Below are 12664 nucleotides of genomic sequence, written 5' to 3' on the forward strand. Positions count from 1 at the left end.
AGCCTATGGTAAGGAATCTTCCTGGCAATACAAACAGCAAACATAACATATAATGCATAATGTAGAAAAACAGTCACATGTCTCCCCCTATGTACCATTTTCTTTAGTTGGGCACTATAAAATAGGAAGAGAACATGCGACATAAAACAGAAGAATATCTGTAAATTATTAGGGTTAACCTGGTGAATAGTGAGGGGGGGTAAGAGTCCGCCTTGTAGAACAGAACCCTCAGTTACTCACGTATTTTGTGAGCTCAGTCCCTTGAGACATGCCTTTTACATCAGGTTGGTAGCTTCTCCTCCCGACGGGGTTGACGGCAGCGCTCTTCTGTTAGGTCCTTTTTTGGAGATAGGGTACTTGGTTGAAGGCGCTTCATCTAGTAGCGGAATGTTCCACTGCTGTAAAATCTTTTTTCCTGCTTCCGGGGAGGAAATAACATGTAAAGCATTATTTCTGTGAATTAAAATTTTTGTTGGGAAACCCCACTTGTAAGGAATGTTCGCGGAATGTAGGGAAGTTGTTATTTGCGAAAGAGCTCTCCTGGCTTTTATTGTAGATTGCGACAAATCCGCAAATAAACTTATGTTGGCATAAGCAGGTGGTAGAGAACGACTTTGTCTGACTGTTAGCATCAGTTCCTCTTTTATGTGGTAGAAATGTAGCCTAGCGATCACATCTCTTGGTACGGAATCCGGCAAAAAGCTTGGTTTAGCTAGCCTATGAATTCTATCAATTATACAGTCTTGATCATTAGCATTGGGTAGAATTGACTTTATTAGTCTGACGAAGAACTGTTTTAATTCTGCTTGAGGGACACTTTCGGGGATGCCTCTTATCTTTAAATTGTTCCTCCTGCTTCTATCTTCCAAGTCAGCCAACTTGTTTTTAATAGCTTCTACTTCTTCTACCGTATAGTGGGCATCAATCAGGCTATTGTGTGATGCGGTAATTTCGCCCATTTTCGCTTCTACATGGTCGGTACGCACTTCCAACTCGTGTAAAGACTTATTTGCTGAAGTTGACAGAGCTTGGATATCTCTTTGCAAAGAGCTATGTAGGGCTAGTATCATGTTCTTAATAAAGTCCTCTGATGCCGGTGCATCAGAGGATGGAACATTCAAAAGAAGCTCTTCTCCAAACTGTAATTTTTGCTGACAGGCATTTGGAGAAGGGGAAAGGCAGGGTCTCTGCTTTTCAGGACTAGTGGAGGGGGAGGAGTGTAAGGAAATAGATGGAGACTGAGAAGAACTCGGCGCCATCTTGGATGAGCCTGCTGCTATAATGTGCGGTGTTTCACTTTCCTCACTCACCCCCTCTTGAAGGAGATCTTTCGGATGTCTCCTCCGCGTTTTCTCCCTGCTGACAGCTTGCTGGCTCGCTCCCTCCGAGAGATGTGCAGGAGAGTGCCGCTCTTCACCGCTAGTTCCGGAGCGTGTGAACGGAGCGGCGCCATCTTGGGTGCTCCGCTGTGGCCTCACCGAGCTCCGGGAGGAGAAGAAGTCTGACACCTTGGTAAGTGGAGTTTTGGAGTTCCTTCTCTTCGGCATTTCTTCTACCGGGTGTGAGTAGCTCCTCTGCACGATCCAACAGGGCTGAAGTCGCTAGAAGTCGCTTTTTGAGGGTTTGTTAGAGCGGAGCTAGCCTTCACACGACTTTCCTCCGCTGCATCAGGCCACGCTCCCCGCAACAGAAAGTTTTTGACTTTTTTTTTTGTTGCATTTGTTTTGTATTGCCCACCACTTAGAAATGTTTAAGTCTTCCAATACATTATATGGTTTGTTAAATGGTACCATTGAAAGTACAACTTGTCCAACAAAAAACAAGCCCTCCCATAAGCCATGTTGTGGAAATTAAAAAAAAAAGCCTTGATTATTCTGATTTATATCGAACTGCAAAATGTGACCTGTACACAGGAGCATCAATGACCCTTGGTCATGAAAGGGTAAATGGGCTGCACCAAAAATCCAAAATCTGTGCCCCAAGTGTCAAGCCACACTGCATAGTTAGAATATAGGTTATTGAGCGCTCCCCAGACATTGCGCTGGGAGCACAGCGCCATCCTACTTTTTTGTATATGAACTCACCATTGAAAAGTAATGGAAGTGAGCATGGTCGCCATACAACTCACAAGATACCACAAGAACCCAGCAAGTTGGGAATTCTTGCTGTCATCGAATTGCAGTTACAGTAACTTGTGAGACGTAACATAACCACATTGACTTCCATTACTTTATTATGTCACGTAGCTACACTGCGATCTTTGGCCGAACGAGTCGTGTTGTGGTTAAAGCCGCCATGTAACCCTAGCCATATAGCTCACAGAGCTGAGAAATAGGCCTAGAAGGACCAATCAGGTAACAGGCTTCCAATAAAAAAGTGTGTCCATTCCACAACTAGGTAAATACAGTACAATTGCAAAGAAATGACTGACATCCACCCAGGGGGGACTATATCTTCCATCATGCTCTAACAGCTGTAGACGTTCAGGCAGTTGTAGCTTTCCCCACAAAGTAAAGGATCTCTAGTAAATGGCATAAATGCCACCTATGGGAGTCTCACTTTTCAGGAGAATGTCACTGACCCCTTTTGCCAAATATTTCTAGGACTAGAAAATGGGTGAGTGGTACATATGTAAAAATACACATTTTTAACATGTGGTTTGCTATATATAGCTTGATTTCCTTAGAAGTTAGTGAGATGGGCTATAGACATGCAAGAGGGTGCTATGTTTAAAAAAAGCCAGTGAAACCACATCTGCATAAGTGACAATAGCATTTATTTCTGTAGACTGTGACTGCTACATGACAGCTGCCAGGCTATAAAAAGTTTCTGAGCCGCCTCAACCTAAGGCCGCCTGCACACGAGCGGGTCGGATCCGGCAGCGAGAATTCTCGCCGCGGGACCCGACCCGAGAGCCTGCAGGGACGAGCGCGTACTCTCCCGCGCCTGGCGGCCCCAGCTCTTTCATGTGCCGGCTGCGGCACAGCCGGCGCATGCGCAGACCGGAGCCGGCGGCCGGGTGAGTGCGTGCCCCGCACAAAAATAGGACATGCCGCGGTTTGTTTGCCACGCGAGATTTCGCGCGGCCAAACCGCGGCCGTCTGCATAGGAGTGCGTATTGTAATGCACTCCTATGCAAACTTTCAGTGGCGGAAATCCCGCGGCGGGATTTCCGCCCGTGTGCAGGCGGCCTAAGACTATGATCACACACAAAGAACTATTCTCAGATGAGTTCAGCAACTGAAATACAGTCTAATGGTTTGTGATGCCACATATTAGGTTTCGCTCACTTCAGGCTAGGATTTCTCCCTATCCCCTGGAGAAGGCCGGGCTGGCGAGACGGTCCGGGTTGTGATCGGGAGGCTTACCTCAGTTTGGGTCATTGACTAATTCATTATGGGGGTCATAGTTGTCAACACCAGACTCTCGTGTCCAGGCTTTTGGCCTCACTAACTCAACAGACAGTTTGCACCATTGCCCTTGGTCAGAGGCGTAACTTGAAGCTCCCGGGCCCCAATGCAAAACCTGTAATGGGGCCCCTAACTATAATGCTTTACTCATAGTACTGGGCTTCCTATATGGAGAAGAGAGGCCTTATGGGCCCCCTAAGGCTCCTGGGCCCGGGTGCAACCGCATCTCCTGCATCCTCTATAGTTACGCCCCTGCCCTTGGTAATGAGCACAGGGCACAGCCGTGTACCGGAGACTCCGATGATACATAGTGTAACCAAACAAATATCCCAGAAATCAGCACTCCGGCCATTGCTTCTCAGTGGTGCACGTGAAAAATAAATCCAATCAATATAAATAAATCCCAGCAAATTACGCTGCTTCTTCTTCTTTGAGTTAACTTTATTGCATGACAGCAATATCACAGGACGCGTTTCGGCCCATCCAGCTTTCTTCAACTGAACTAGGTATTGATAATAAACTCTGTCTTATACAAAATGATGTCATCAGCCTGATAGCCCAAGTAACATAGTAACAGAGTATCTTAGGCTGAAGGGAGACAATGTCCATCTAGTTCTGCCTGTTTCCACCCCCCTTTCCCCTTGTTGATCCAGAGGAAGGCAAAAAAAAAAAAATGAGGCAGATACCAATTAGCCCATTTGGGGGGGAAAATTTCTTCCTGACTCCATAATGACAGTCAGAGTAATCCCCTGATCAACATTTGATAGTTCCTACCTGACTCCAAGACCCGGATCAACAACCTCACTGGTTATTTAATGTCTATATCCTGTAATATCATAGTGTTCTAGTCTTTCCTTAATTTGACACTTTAATACGGTGTCTTTGGAACTCATATAAGTGGGTGAAACTATGCAACATATAAGAGGTTGTGTTAATAAGCATAAATGAACTATTAGATGTGCAAATTTATTATTCCTATTAATTTATAATTTTCATGAAAAAAACACACTATTGCACAGTTAAAGTTTCCGGTTATTGAATGGGTGCTTGTTACCGAGACGGGGTGGCAATGTTAAATTATTGTTATTATGCTGGGAGGCATTTTGGATACACACACTACAAGCATTGGAGCCAAGAAGTCTGGATGGGGAGTATGACGTGACTCAGCTTACTTGATTTGTATAACTGGTTATTTCTTTTTCAGTTAATTAGCAACATTGAAGGAAGATTGATTATGGATGGTCGGGTCTTCTATATGGCTTTGCTGATGTCAGCTTAAGTAAACTTACTCCTGTTGTTTACTTGGTTACCAAGGTGATGATTAGTAATGTAATTTTGTATGACATGAGGTTTCCTATAAATACCTAGTATGGTTTTGTAATGTTTAGCAGTTGTAGTAGGCTGGACGGACCGAAACGTGTCGTGTGATATTGCTGTTACGCAATAAAGTTCATCAAAAGAAGAATAAGCAGCATGTGCCGGAATTTATTTATATTGACATAGTGTAACTAGACATTGCGGTGCGGATGCTCGAAAGAACTTTTAATGAACGTTGCTAATAAAGCAAAGAGCTGTCCAGTCTGGTTCGTAACTTTCTCATCGAATGAGTAGCTTCAGTAATAGGAGTGCAAGCCCTGTTTCAAAAGTAACAACAAATAAGGAAGATGGAACAATACTTCTGTAGTGCCACCTATTGGATGGCAGCATCCCTTCAAATCAATGCTTGACCCTTTATACAGGTCTTTGTAGCAATGATTGGGAATTGAAAACCAAGCCAAAATCCATACACAGACAGCTGTTTCAGAGTTTTTGCCCCTCATCAGTGAGGGTTGGATCCTGGCTGGGCTAGTGAGAAGCCTGTGATGTGGGTCAGGAGGGTAACAGTTCTCCTTAGGGAGAGCAACTGGAAGGTGAGTGAGGAGACTTCTATGAACAACAGTCCCAGCAACAGTCCTCAACTATCTACTGATACTGACACCAATCTGATAGAAACTGCCCCGCTTCTGGCCTTGCTCACAGAGTCTCTGAAGAACTTAATGGAGCCTCAGGCACTGAGCAGTTTCCTCAGAGGTGGCTAACGCGGTATTGGTGTAGAGACAGTCCGGCTACATATTCTCCATGTCCGTGGGACATGATGTCACAAAATCCTGCACTCTTGCACGTGCCCTGAGGGAAAAGCAAATCTTCCATAAATGGTGCTTTTCAGGAGCTCTACCTCATTTTGCCCTACTCCGGTTCGTGCAAGCCACAACTGACCCTTTTCTGGTTTGCAGTCCACAGTCTCATGCTATCGGATAGCCACTCCCTGAGGACCTCCCAGACTTGTGCTTAAAGAAACATACATCCTACTCTACATAATGTACTCTACATATGTAAATCTCCAGAACTGGGAAACATAGGGCTATATAATAGCGTCCCCCATTACATACCATATATGAATTGGGTTTAACAAAACTTTAAAATCTGCTTAAAAAAAAATCTGTGAACTTGCAGATGTCAGGCCTCTCTGCAGTGGGTGAAATATGTTATCTGTGAACCAAGTGTAAAGGATAAAGAATATGCTATTTTCTAAGACTGCTGTGTCACAGTACAAAGTTTTCTGCTTTCATACTTTGCAGTTTAGTTTCTGTTCCCATTCCGAGCTCAATTATCTGGACTTCTTACAGAGATATTCTCAGCTACAAGCAGTGCATTTAGGGAAGAATACTTGTATAATATGGCATCTGATTGCGCGTTCAAGTACTTTTTCTATGTCTGATAACTGTGCGAATAACATAAAATACTTCTCTATGAAAATGGAAGCAAATGGAAGTATGATAGCCGAGTAGACTGCTATGACCACTGTGTGTAGTCTGATGCCGTTGTCAAGGGTTGGGGTCTGCTCACACCACTTTTAGGGCTCTTTCACACAGGCGTCAATTTCATGCAGAATAGGCGCGTGAAAAAATTGCATCTATTAGAACCAATGGTTTCCTATAGAAATGTTCAGATGAAGAAATTTTAGACACAAAAAACTCACACCTTAAAAGATAGGACATGTGTGACTGCAATGCACTCATCTAAGGTTTGTGCTGCGTGAAAAGATAGGACCTGACCCACTGGCGTAACTATAGGGGATGCAGGGGATGCGGTTGCACCCGGGCCCAGGAGCCTTAGGGGGCCCATAAGGCCTCTCTTCTCCATATAGGGAGCCCAGTACTATAAATAAAACATTATAGTTGGGGGCCCTGTTACAGGTTTTGTATTGGGGCCCAGGAGCTTCAAGTTACGCCTCTGCCCCCACCTATCTTTGGTGCAAGCTGCACAGGAGTTTCCATAGACTCCTATGGGAGCAAGAGATTAGCGGTGTCCAACGCTAGGAAAAGAAGATTACAAGTCATTAGGAGGATTTCTGCCTACCAAGGAAATTTCAAACAGCAGCATCACTGCTAAACCCAGAAGCGCATTTTAAATGTCTTACTGTAAACTCCTGTTAGTTCCCACGGGGATGAGGGAAAGCCCCAAGGGTTCTGTTCATCTTCCCGGGGGTTCCCTTAATCCTAACAGGAGTTTACAGTGGGACATATAAACTATGCTTCTGGGCAGCAAGTTTAAAATGACCCGCTGAAAGCAGCTGGGAATTCCTCCAGCCCCACTGCTGGGCAATTCCCCAGCAGCTGGGGGCAGTAGGGGACTCCCTCAACCTCTCTCCTCAGCATCGGGTTCCCAAAGGAATTTCCCCATAGTGGGGAGAAGGGGGGGGGTTAGAGGACTTCCCAGAGTGGGGGTGGGGCTGGAGAGATCTGCCTACAAGCCCAAACCCCTCTTAACTTGATATGAGGGCAATCCCTAGGAGGAACCATCCCTAGCCCCATCCCATCTCTCTGAACTATAATGATATCCCTCAGGGATCCCCATAGCCCCGCTCTCTCTCTCTCTCACTGCTATGGGGAATTCCCTTGGGGATTCCCATAGCCCCACTCTCTCTCTCCCTGCTATGGGGAAATCCTGAAGGCCAATGGGGCTTCATCTTTCTCTCCTCCTAGAGCAGCTGCGCTCTTTTTAAGCAACACGCTGCTCCAGTGGATGTGTGATTTTCACGCACATGAAGCTCAGGTCTTCTGCGCATGAAAAATTGCCAGTTCACGTGACGTTTAGTGCAGTTTAGTTGCGATTTTTTCGCATGCCCATTCTGCGGAAAAAACCAAGTCCATGTGAAAGAGCCCTTAGCTTGTACATCTGGCATATACACCAAGAAAATCACCCATGTATGCATTATACTTATAGCCTAGACGTTTTCAACATATGTGACAACTCCATATAAAATCCAGTGGAGAAAAACAATGTGGATAAGCAAACATGCTGCAGATTTTTGCAAGCTATGCAGTATGTGATCCACTACAAAATTGGGATTCAAATCCACATATGAAATGAGGTCATGGAATATAGCCCAGAATATGTATGGTAGTCTAGACCTGTCATATCGACACCCTTATTGATGCCATAAGATTCAAATTCAGGATGACACTGCTGCATTACATATTAACCCCTTAGTCACTAGCCATATGTGTTTTTTACAGCGGTCACAAAGGGGCCTTAGGCTAGGCCACAATGAAAACCTAGTGGCCTAGTCTAAGGCTCACATGGGGGCCCTATAACAGGAAGAATAATTACTATGAGTGGAGGTACTTTCAGTTCTGGCCTTTAAACCCTTACATGCCATGATCATTAGTAATCATTAGCATGAATGTAAGCAGTTGAAAAGGGGAGGGGGCACCCCCTGCCACCCATCGGCAACTCGCGGTGCAGTTGCAAAGTGCTGATGAGTTTCTATTACAGTTGGTGGTCCAATTAAGGACCCGGGTCTGCCATGCATGCCCAGCTAATTAGACCCTGCCTTGAGCTGGGTCTAACAGAAGAGCTGTCAGAAGTATACTATACTCCACTACATAACAGCTCATTTGTCAAAAAAATAAAAATGTTATGGTTCCTGGAATGCAGTGATGCAAATACAATTATTACTTAATTGTATAAAAAGTAGTACAAATATTAAAAGAAAATATTAATTTGCTATGCATAGTTATATTGATCCAAAGAATAAAGTTATCATATAATTTATACTGCACAGTGAGCATGGCAAGAAAAAATTACAGAAGTGCTGTTCATCTGCCTCCCCAAAAATGCGATAATAAGTGATCAAAAAGTCATATGTGCAGCAAAATGGTACCAATAGAAACTACAACTCATCTCACCAAAAAGAAAAACCTTACACAGCTCCGTTGGCAAAAAAATAAAAATGTTACATTTTTATTGCAGTGGCCAGGTTTGGTATTGCAAGCCGAGTTTCCATTCACTTCAATAGGTACTTGTCCTGCAATACCAAGCCTCATCACTGCTGTAAGCATGGAGCTGTCTGCTTACTGCCAAAATCAGCACACGAGTCCAGTGGTCTGGCGAACAGCTGATCAGCGGGAGTCCCGTATGACAGACCCTCACTGATCTACTATTGGTGACTTGACCTGAGGATAAACCATTAATAATTTTCAAGTAGACAACAATGGCAACATTAGAATAAAAACAAATAGGCCATACATTAAACACTACTATAACGTGCCTCCTATAGTATGCTGTTTCTTATTATGCTCACCCGTTAAGGCCCCCTGTCCACGGGCGATGCGAAATCCCGTGACAGATCTCCACCGCGGGAGCTGACGCCCGGGAGCAGGAGCCGCCGTCGATTCTCCGTCGGTCAGCCCTATCTGATAGATAGGCTGGCCGCGGAGAATCGGGACAATTTGCAGCATGCTGCGAATTGCCTGCCGCGAGAGAAGAATCGCAATGACAGGTGCCGGCACTTTCAATAGCAATGCTATGGCCATAGCCTGCGTGGACAGGCACCCTAATATGTTGCTTCAGTATGATGATTGATCTCAATTCCTTAACATATCCACTTGAAAAATAAATATTATTGGCCAAAAAAATTAATAGATATGTCCAATCTAACTGCAATTATATTTATTACGTATATCCCATTTTTCTCGGAAATGTAATGCAATATTATATCTGGATGTTTTTGACCTTTATTTACAATATCACATTTGCAGAGGCATGAATAATTTATGATTTTTGTCACTTTCTATTTCCTTGAAGTTGTCCCATGAATAAAGTTATCTTTAGTTCACAGGATATGTGATAACTATCTGTACGACCACTGGGACCACCTCGACCATGAATGTGCATTGTCGCACCATACTTTTCAATGGGACTGCCGAAGATAGCCCAATCCAAGCACTAGGCTATTTTTGGCATCTCATTGGAATGAATGGAGCGGCGATGCCTTGTGTGACTATCATTCCATTCATTTGGTGACCATCAAAACCCCTGTTCTCATGCCTGTGGAGGTCTGAGCAACGGTTTGCTCGCTTTGAGTTTTCCCACACAACCAACAGTTATCACCTTTTCGCAGTATAAGTGAAAAAATGCTAGAATGCATGGGAGACCCATTACTGTGACACCTTACTGATAACTAGTATGGGAATTGCAAGTTTCCTCTTGCTTTGTGCTAGCGTAATTGGTGTTACTTGACTGTTTCTATAGGTCACATAACGTTGTGTAAAGTGTAAAAGTATATGCTCTATCACCACTCCATGCAAGCAGACATTCTAATGAGAAGAAACATAAATGGGTGCTCGGAGATATTTTAAATTTTTTTTTAAATCAACTGCCCATGTTAAAAATAGAATTCTATGAATAGCCAAGCGCTGCCTGTGATTGGCTGAGTGCTGTGACCAGTCACAGGCTACACTCAGCTGTCATTCAATGAATTGCTGAGGGCTGCCTGTGATTGGCTGAGCGCTCAGCCAATCAGATACAGCCCTTTCAGCAGAAGGGAATTTTAAATCACCGCCTGCTGAAACAGAGTCAGAGCAGTACAAGGAGAAGACAGGCTGGACGCGCCTGAGCCCCAGCAGCTGAGCAGAGGTAAGTATATATTTTTTATTTTTAACGCATTCTAGGGATGGTTTTCAGGGAAGGGCTTATATTTAAAGCCCTTCCTCGAAAAATCTCTGCAGGGCTTGCCGGCAGCCCATCGCTTTCAATGGGACTACAGAAGCGACGGTCCCATTGAAAGCAATGGGAGAATATTGCGATCCTCTGCCACAGCTGTCATAGCTAAAGGCTGCACATCCTTCAGCTGCCGGGGCTCAGCCACGTCCATCCAACTCTTCTCCGGCACTGCTGTGAGGAGTATTTAGCAGATGGGGATTTGAAATCCCCTCCTGCTGAATGCGCTGCATCTGATTGGCTGAGCACTGTGACCAATCAGACGCAGCTTTCAGCTATTGAATGACGGCTGGGAGCTGCCTCTGATTGGTCCCAGCACTCAGCCAATCAGAGACAGCACTCACTCACCCATTCAGTGCTCAGCCAATCAGATGCAGCCCATTTAGCAGGCGGGGATTTCAAATCCCGCCTGCTGAATACTCCTCACAGAAGTGCATGGGGAAGAGACGGCTGGAAGCGGCTGAACCCCAGCAGCTGAAGAAAGGGGAGTATGGATTTTTCCTTATTTTTATCACCATCTTTTCTTGTTTTTCAGGAAAGGGCTTATATTTAAAGCCCTTCCCTAAAAACAATTACTGGATGCCGGAAGCTTGATCCACTACTGCAGCTGTCATCTGTAACAGCTGTAGTAGGGAATTCTTTATTCCCTGCAGGGATGAAGAATTCCTTTGCTGCATCTGTCACAGATGTGGCAGGTGCAGCAGGGAATTCTTTATTCCCCGCGGGGATGAAGAAAACATCTGCTGCATGCGGCAGATGTGTTCTTCATCCATGCAGGGATTTCGAATTCCTTTGCTGCATCTGCCACACATGTTACAGGTGCAGCAAGGAATTCTTTTTCCACTCGGGGATGAAGGGAAACATCTGCCGCATGCGACAGATGTGTTCTTCATCCCCGGAGGGACACCACAGTGGCGGACAGGTAAGTCTTTTTTTTTTACACTAAAATTGTTGTTTTTCAGGGAATGGCTTATATTTAAACACCTTCCTTGAAAAACAATTACGGGGTGCCGGCAGACCATTGCCTTCAATGGAGCCGCCGGCGGCAGTCACGGCTCCATTGAAGGCAATGCACGGACCTGCATTCATTCATGTTTTTGCATGTACATGCGTGCGCACTTATGTATGCACCTATGTTCGCACAAAAACGTGCTTGTGTGAGGCCACCCTGAGAGTGGACTAAGGGGCTACAAACACATTTTCGTGTAGTAAGGAAATGAGTCATGTTTGGAAAATTAAGCCAAGGGGCAGGTTCATGCATGGAAATTCATTTTGCAGCTGTATTTAGGTATGGGTACAGGGGATGGACCTCGAGCTGAACTTTTGCACTTGGGCCCCTGAGCCTTTAGTTACGTTCCTGCCTCAGACAGGTATTGATGAAAATTGATGGAAAAATAAGAGTTATGATTTTTTCAAAATGGGGAAGACACCAAAAATGTAAAAAAGTGTTCTCATTAAAGATGAGTGAGCACCAAAATGCTCGGGTGCTCGTTGCTCGAGTCGAGCTTTTCATAATGCTCGAAAGCTTGTTTCGAGTAATGAACCCTATTGAAGTCAATGGGAGATTCAAGCATTTTTCAAGCTGACCCATGCTCCGCAGAGGGGAGGTTGTGTGAATCACCTCAAAACATTAGAAAGTCATGGAAACACCACAGAAACAGATAGGGAACAGCAGAGGCAGCATGCATGGATGCATCTGAGTCTCCCAGGTCGCACTATTAAGACAAATTGTGGGCAAGAGCCTGATGGTCACCCCCCTAACAATTTAGTTAGAACAGACCATAATCAGCAAGGCACATGCGCTGGCACATCTTAGCTAAGCACGACACAAGGTGCAACGAAGACCAATCACTGCCTGCGGGTGACACAACAGCCTCTTCTCCTGTGTTCCATGCTGGCATTGCTGTCCAATCCCCCCTGCGTCCACAGCATACTCAAATGTTTCCCAGCGCAGCGTTCAGCTGTCTTCACACCACACGGTCGCTTTATAGCCACATCACCCTCATGTCTATTTATAAGTGCGTATTGGATGAGGAAGAACCGGAGACACACACTGCAGTGGGTTGGCAGGGCCTGGCAGCGACCCCCTTTAAAATTGTGGGCGATATCCCACTATGCTGATGAGAATTGATAATAAATTAACGTATGATCAGAAGTCCAATCCCATGCCACCTCCATCACAATATTGTCTTGAGCCACAAACGTGGGTG

Source organism: Eleutherodactylus coqui, chromosome 13 (genome assembly GCF_035609145.1).
Source record: "Eleutherodactylus coqui strain aEleCoq1 chromosome 13, aEleCoq1.hap1, whole genome shotgun sequence".
In the NCBI taxonomy this organism is placed as follows: domain Eukaryota; kingdom Metazoa; phylum Chordata; class Amphibia; order Anura; family Eleutherodactylidae; genus Eleutherodactylus; species Eleutherodactylus coqui.